A 7327-nucleotide genomic window follows, 5' to 3' on the forward strand; every position below is an offset into this window, starting at 1 on the left:
GCTGCCGTCCCTCGGCGCGAGCTGTTTGTGTTGTGTGTTTTCCACCACCGCCCCCCTCTTCTCGAGCCATTGCTCGCAGCTCTCCGGTCCCCCCCGTTCAGACAAAACCCGGACTGGATTTATTTCCCCTACCCACAGCCTCCGCAGATCTGGTGCTTCCAAGCATTTGGCCCAGACGCTGGGGCAAACGCTAACCCGCAGCTGAGTATTCCTTCTGCAGGGTGGACGGAAGACTTTGCTGGAAGTCAGGTTGTTGGTCAAACTCAGAGTCTGGAGGAAGCTTTGCCGCACGAGTCATTTTAATGGTCTCTGCATGGTGCATGGCGACTACTCTTGCCCTGATGGGAAATCCGGGAAGGTGTATCAATCTGAGATTTGGGGCCACTTCCCAATATGAAATCATCCGACTCGCGTCGGCTTTCAAGACATTATTTTGTGACATTGCCTGCCAATCTCAGTCTTCGACAGCACCAATCCAGGCCCTGCCCATTGAGCTCTCTTGGCGCTGTGTTAAGTCTGTAAGTCTTTTCGGCTTTCATTCCTGCATGTTTACCTTAAGTGCCCGACTATAACGGCTCCCTTCCAAGAAAGGAAACTTTCGGCGCTCACCATTCAGTCTGTAGACCACTGGCACTATCGAGGCCTTTGGAGAAACAGACTGGGGCAAGGGTTCAGGCAAGGCCTGAACTTGTTATTTTTAAAAGCTGATATGAAGCAAGAGTCTGGGAACGAAGCACACAACCAGGTTGCCATAGAACTAGTGGCACTGAGGATTTCTAGGTGTGACAAAGGTAAGTCAGGTGCTACTGTTTGAGGTTAGGCTACATAGTAAGCCCTGCTCTGTGCATACAAATCCTCTGCCAAATTCCATCTTTGTAGTTGATGGTTGAGGAGGATCTAACTCATCAAATACTCTGGCAGACGCTTCCAGGAGGCCAGCGTGAAAGATGTCCTCACCCTCAGCTTCCTTTCACTGCAATTACTGTAGGAGATTTAACATCATGCTCCCTGTTAGACACTTGAAGGGAACTCATTAAATGCTCACTTATGGTGCCTTCCAAGTGGTGAACATTTCCACTGGGATGATGACAAAGATTCTAAAATGAACTTTTTGTTCTCCCTGAATCAGATTAGCTTCCCGATACACCTATTTCAGGTAATGACACTCTCATTATACATCAGTCAGGCCCAAAATAGCGGTATCATTTTAACTCCCTTCTCTTCCTTATCCCTAGAGGCAGTTGGTTGCCCACAAGTCCAATCCATTGTTCTTTCTGAAATGCCTCTTGCTTCCACCCCTTCATTTCCATTTCCAAAGTTCCTTTGGCATCTCATGACTTCAAACATGAGGGTTTCTAAGGGAGCCCCCCTCCAGACCAGACACCACCACCAGAGTCATCTTCCCCAAACTCCATTTAGATTATAGTATTTCCTGGCTGAACTTTTCATTTGTAGTTATTCCATTCGAGAATTCAGAGAGAGAAAATAGTTTGAGCATTTTAGGAGACGGGTGTGTTTGATCAAAGCATAGAACAGCAGGGGCCAGCCAAGAAGGGAACTAATCTGCATCAGTGAGTGTTTCCAAAGAATGAAGAGGAGTCACTAAAGTGCTTTCATCCCAAATACAAGAACTCAACCTTGGTTGATTCGGGAGATGATTTTAGAGAGAGCCAGCAGGGTCTTTCTCTGACCACGAAGAATAAAGATCAAGGGCAAGGAGTTAGCTGACAGGTATGGGGACAGTGATAAAAGGGAACAAAACTGGGGCTCCTGGCTGGCTCAGGTATCATTTTAACTCCCTTCTCAGGTCATGGTCTCACAGTTCGTGAGTTCAAGCCCTGTATGGGGCTCTCCCCTGTCAGCATGAGGCCCGCTTAGGATCCTCTGGCCCCCCCTCTCTGGCCCTCCCCTGCTCTTTCTCTCTCTCTCTCTCCCTCTCTCTCTTCAAAATGTAACAAAGCTCTTAGGTAGGCTAGTGATTAGGTACACGGTCTCAGGAGCCATAGTGCTTGGGTTTGAATCCTGGCTATAGAACTTACCAGCTACATGCCTTTACTCACTGCCGCTCTGTCCCTCAGTTTCCTCATCTGTAAAATGAGGGTTGTAGTAGCACCTACCTAATAATAAAATTCTTTTGTAAGATAATGAGTTAATATGTGCAGTCATCTTAGAAGAGTGCCTGGTACAAGGAAGCTCTATAGAAGGACTTGTTATATTCAGTGTATTGATAGCAGCATATAAACACAATAGCTTGGGTTACTCTCAAAAGGTAACAAGGTAGCTCTCTTTTTAGCAAACTCAGAACTGTCAATAACTCACAAGAAAATGCTTTTAAAACCCTGACTACATCTTATCAAGGGGCTATGGTCAGACCAAGGATAAAGCCATTTATGTCTGAAATTGCCATGGCTGAAAGAAAGTAAATGTTTTCCTGAGAACTGAGCAGAGAAACAGTTAAGTGAGTCAGTGATTGGTATTTGTGGATTAGTAGAAGAGGTACTAATTTATACCATTGTACTTTCTTTCAAAATTGCTATATATGCTTTGAAATCAGCTTGTTCTTTATCTCAGGCCACCTCAGCAGAGCTCATACACACCAGGCTATTCCCTGGCCCCATTGGGTCTAAGTGACTGCCCCCTGAATGGAAGAAAAAGAGTGGCCTTAATATTGGGACCATTAAGTGAAGGCAAATGTCACAAAGGCACCTTGGCTCAATCTGGGCTTTGAGGGATGAGAAGGTTCTCGATGGGCAGGAAAAGCAGCATTGTGCAGGCCACTGAGGACCAACCTCATGAAATAAGAGGACATTTAGTGGGAAGTAAAATCAAATTACCTAATTCAACAGGAATCAAGAAATGTCTCATGACGGGCTCATGACACACTGGGCTCGTGGGCTGAGAAGTCAGAAAATACCTCATGATGCCAAGCAAATGGGGAGAAGTCATTGCCACTCTGTCCCCCGTCTTCCCTAAACATAACACATTTTTACTTCCCAAACTAGGAACGCTTACCACTGAGGATGAGGTGTGCCTCTAAGTCATAGGAGAAAGAAGGAACATCTTCCAGACAGTCTAATTTAACACATAATCATCTGAAACATCTCATCCTTCATTCGATATATATGTATTGAGCTCTGCTGAGGCCAGGCTTTGTTCTGGACACTGGTAGCAGCAGTGAACAAAATAACCCTCAGTGGGGAGGGAAGTAGGCAATAACCACAGAAAAGAAATGAATTAGACGGTTTCATAGATCCAATAAGTGCTACAGAGAAAAATAAGGCGGAGGCGGTAAAGAATGCCAGCAGTTTAACATAAAGAAATAATAACATTTAATATTTACTTACTCTGTTTAATTTCTTATTATTATGTCAGTTGTATTTATAATTATCTATAATTATATTGATTACAACTTATTATATGGATAATATATGGATAATATTTCATACCTAACATAAATAAATATATTAAACATAAGAGTAATATGAAGTATAATGTAAAATCTGAATGAAAACTTGCAGCAGCCTACGCGTCAACCATTACATTGAACTCCGTCTTCTTACCTTGGATCGGATCCATTCTCCTCTGGATCCTCTGTGCTTTGGCTGAACAGTTTGAGAAGCGCTGACGAAGACTGAGAATGGGTTTCTCCATAACCACAGAACAACTGGCTGCCTCGCGCCTGATGCTTATCATCCTAAAGGATTCTTAAATCTTTGCGTTCTGAGCCCCAAAGATACCCAGAGCAATTAAAACAAAATTGTAATGTTTACTTATTTTAAATTTTTTTTAATTTTTATTTTTGAGAGTGAGAGAAAGAGTACGAGCAGGAGACACAGAATCTGGAGCAGGCTCCAGGCTCTGAGCTGTCAGCACAGAGCCCGACGCTGGGCTCGAACCCACCGACCCTGAGATCCTGACCTGAGCCGAAATCAGACACTTAAACGACTGAGCCACCCAGGCGCCCTCCCAGAGCAATTTTCAAATATATGTATCTGAGAAACTGTAGCAAAAAAAAACCCTGATGCTCAGTTTGGCATTCTGTTCAATGTTTTTAAATTCAGTCTTCAGAAAAAACAATAGTCATGCTCCCCAAGAAATACAACAGACTTTTACTCATCAGCAATAGCTCTTTCTTGTCTTTGTGAACCTTAAATAGTTGGATTCTTTAAGAATAGTAGCTCCCTTTAAAAATTATTTTAAAACTAAAAGTAAAATTTGGCCCTTTAAACTGTTTATAAAAGTAAGATTAGGTTAGTTTTTCCACACTTCTGGGAAACTTAAAAATAATTTCAGATGATGACTGTCATCCCACCATATGAAAAATAGATTATGGCCAAGAGAATCCCTCGTTTATTACAGCCTTCAGGCTGAAAGTCTGTGTAAGTCAAGCATAAGCCTCCACCCAGATAAATGTTTGTTCCATGACCAATTAACTTAAAACCCTCTTTAACCACATAATACACTTTCAACACGCTTCTTTAAAATACCTCTCAGAATCTTGAAATTTTTTTTAAGTGAGCATAAATGTGATAGAATAACTGTCCTTTTAAATACAATGCATATTTGCCATTTTGGGGTGTATGTGGTGTGTGTGTGTGTGTGTGTGTGTGCGTGCGTGCGCGATCTCTTTTCGGACATTGGCACTTGAAAGCAATGGAAAGAACATGGTACTGGGGTCCCAGAGACTTGGGTTCAAATCATGTTCTGGGGCTTCCTAGCCATGAGATGCTAGGTAAGTCCCCTAATCTCTGAAGGGTTCACAGCCCTAAGATGAACAAGTTATACTCCTTCAGGTCTTCCAACTCTTGAGTTCCATGATATAAGCTATTGACCTAAAGTCTGTTTTATGATTAAGCCAAATGCCCATTATTACAATCCACAATTGGAGTCTAATATGTGTCACTACAAAGGTGTGTGCATATGTTTATTTGTCGACATCTCTCCTAAGTTAGTTTGAGGTGCTGTATCTTCAGACCACAATCTGTTTCTGTCAACATCGTCCTTAATTTCATGGGCCCTCCCTGCTTTCCTGGGAATGCAAAAATCATGAAATTATGTGCACGCTTGCTACCATCTTATTTTACCAGTTATCTCTTCGGTGATAAGATGCTCTAATGGCTACAAACCAAGAAGTTGCTATTTTATATCATTTGTATTAATGTCCCTTTCTACAAAGTGAAGATTGCTTTAGTCTAAATGTATATTCATTTCCTCCTAATGATATTTGCATATCTCTGAAACTTCTCTCATCTTCTTTTTCCTATATATATATTTTTTTCACCCAGGCCCCTGCTGGTACAAGTAACTGAAATCCTACTCGCCCTAAAGGAAAAAAGAAGAGAAGGGATTAACAGCCCTGGGTAACCTTGGCCACAAACCCCTCAGCCTTCCACCATGGGCAGGGGAGCTCTTTGCCATTTCAGGCCTGCCTTGTGAGCCCACCTCTGTGGCCCAGAGGAGTATTGTGATTGGAGGCCTTCACCAAACCTCGTGGCAAAAGGAAAAAAGGATGGTCATTGTATTGGGCAATAAAGAAAACATAAAAGGAGGCACCTGGGTGGCTCAGTCGGTTAATCTAATCAGGCTAAGCTTCCCAACACTTGGCTTCCGCTTAGTCATGAACTCATGCTTTCCTGAGTTCAAGGCTGGCATGGGGCTCCACCTCACAGGGCAGAGCCTGCTTGGGATTCTCTGTCTCTCTGTCTCTCTCTGCCCCTCTCCCACTTGCCCTATCTCTGTCTCTCTCAAAATAAAGAAAGAAACTTAAAAAGAAAAAGCCTAAAAGACCATCAGGTGTTAATAAATACAACCAATACCATCCAAAATCTGAAACATAGAAACAGTCAGAAGGAAAAAAAAAAATCAACCCTAATCTCCCTACCCAGAGACAATTCTGTTATTGCTTTGTGCTTTGATATATTTATTTTAATTTCTTTTCTATGTATCATCGGGGTTTTGTTTGTTTGTTGTTTGTTTCATATTGTTTTCCACCTGGTTTTATAATGGAAGCTTTTCTCTCACACACTGCTCTATAACTTGTAGACGGAGTATGAGCTAGTGGAAAAAAAGTAAATCATGAAAATATTGCAAGAAAACGTGCATAAACATTTTTATGATCTCTGGGGAATGACAGCCATTTAAAAAATGACACACGTCAGAGCCATGGCAGAAGCTGATAAATTTGACCACGAAAAACCATTTAAACTTTATAACAAAGACACCGTTAAAAAGTTTTAAAATAAGTGAAAGATGACTAGAAAACATTTTTGATATAAAACCAAGAACTACTATATGCCAAAATACAACTAATTCAGTATTATTAAAACAATTAGATATAAATTCACCTGTCAGAAAGAAATCTTAAAGCTTTGATAATATTCAGTGTTGCTGTGAATATGGATACATAGGTACTCACGGATACTGTTGCAATAGCAATCGTTATTCTAAAATTCACTCTTCGTTTGAAGCAAGCAATTCCACTTCTCGCTAAGTATCCTGAAGAAACATTGGTACATGAGCACCAAAGAGCACAGAGAGACTTACTGCAGTGCTGGTTCTTAGAGCAAAATATTGAAAACAACATAAATAGGCAGCCAAAGGACAATTGTTTAGAAAGAAGCCTTTGACAATGTGTGGGACACTATGCGGTGGCCGAAAAGAGTGAGGGGAATCATTGTGTACCGCAAGAACAAGGGCCCAGATTTTGAAGTGAAAAGGACAGGTTATAAAATAATATTTATTTTTTAATGTTTTTTTTTTTTGTATTTATTTCTAGGAGAGAGAGAGAGAGAGAGACAGCGTGAGCAGGGGAGGGTCAGAGAGAGAGGGAGTCACAGACTGAAACAGGCCCCAGGCTCTGAGCTGGCAGTCAGCACAGAGCCCGACGCGGGGCTCGAACCCACGAACCGCGAGATCATGACCTAAGCGAAAGTCGGACGTTTAACCGACTAAGCCACCCAGGCACCCCTATACAATAATATTTAAATGTGATCTCATCTGTGTGGAAAGCAAAACCACATGAAATATGCTATATACACCTACATCGTGTGATTTCAGATGGAGAAATGGATAGATGGATAGGAAAGTGTCCAAAGGATATCTTCCAGCCTCTAGGACGTGAACAGGATTGAGGGAACAGGCAAAGGAGATCTCTTACTTTCTGTCATTTTTACTTCAAAATAGAGTTCACTTTAAAATAAAGAGTAAAGAGGCGCCTGGGTGGCTTAGTCGGTTAAGCGTCCGACTTTCGCTTAGGTCATGATCTCACGGTTCGTGGGTTCGGGCCCCGCGTCGGGCTCTGTGCTGACTGCCAGCTCGGAGCCTGGAG

The 7327-nt window shown here is 42.2% G+C and overlaps 1 protein-coding gene across 2 annotated transcripts in view; it reads right to left on the minus strand.

Annotated features, from left to right (window-relative positions):
- ZNF704 (zinc finger protein 704) overlaps window positions 1-570 on the minus strand; it is a 222244-nt gene extending 221674 nt beyond the window's left edge. Inside the window, exon 1 of one of the 2 annotated variants that reach the window (XM_077774371.1) lies at window positions 554-570. The gene's annotated coding sequence lies outside the window, so the exon portion shown is untranslated. Of the gene's footprint in view, window positions 1-132; window positions 287-553 lie in introns of those variants that run through there. The other variant, XM_077774387.1, reaches the window with a different exon arrangement.
- Window positions 571-7327: the final 6757 nt, after the last annotated feature.

The sequence above is a fragment of the Crocuta crocuta genome, unplaced genomic scaffold (assembly GCF_008692635.1).
Source record: "Crocuta crocuta isolate KB4526 unplaced genomic scaffold, BGI_CrCroc_1.0 scaffold81, whole genome shotgun sequence".
Lineage (NCBI taxonomy): Eukaryota > Metazoa > Chordata > Mammalia > Carnivora > Hyaenidae > Crocuta > Crocuta crocuta.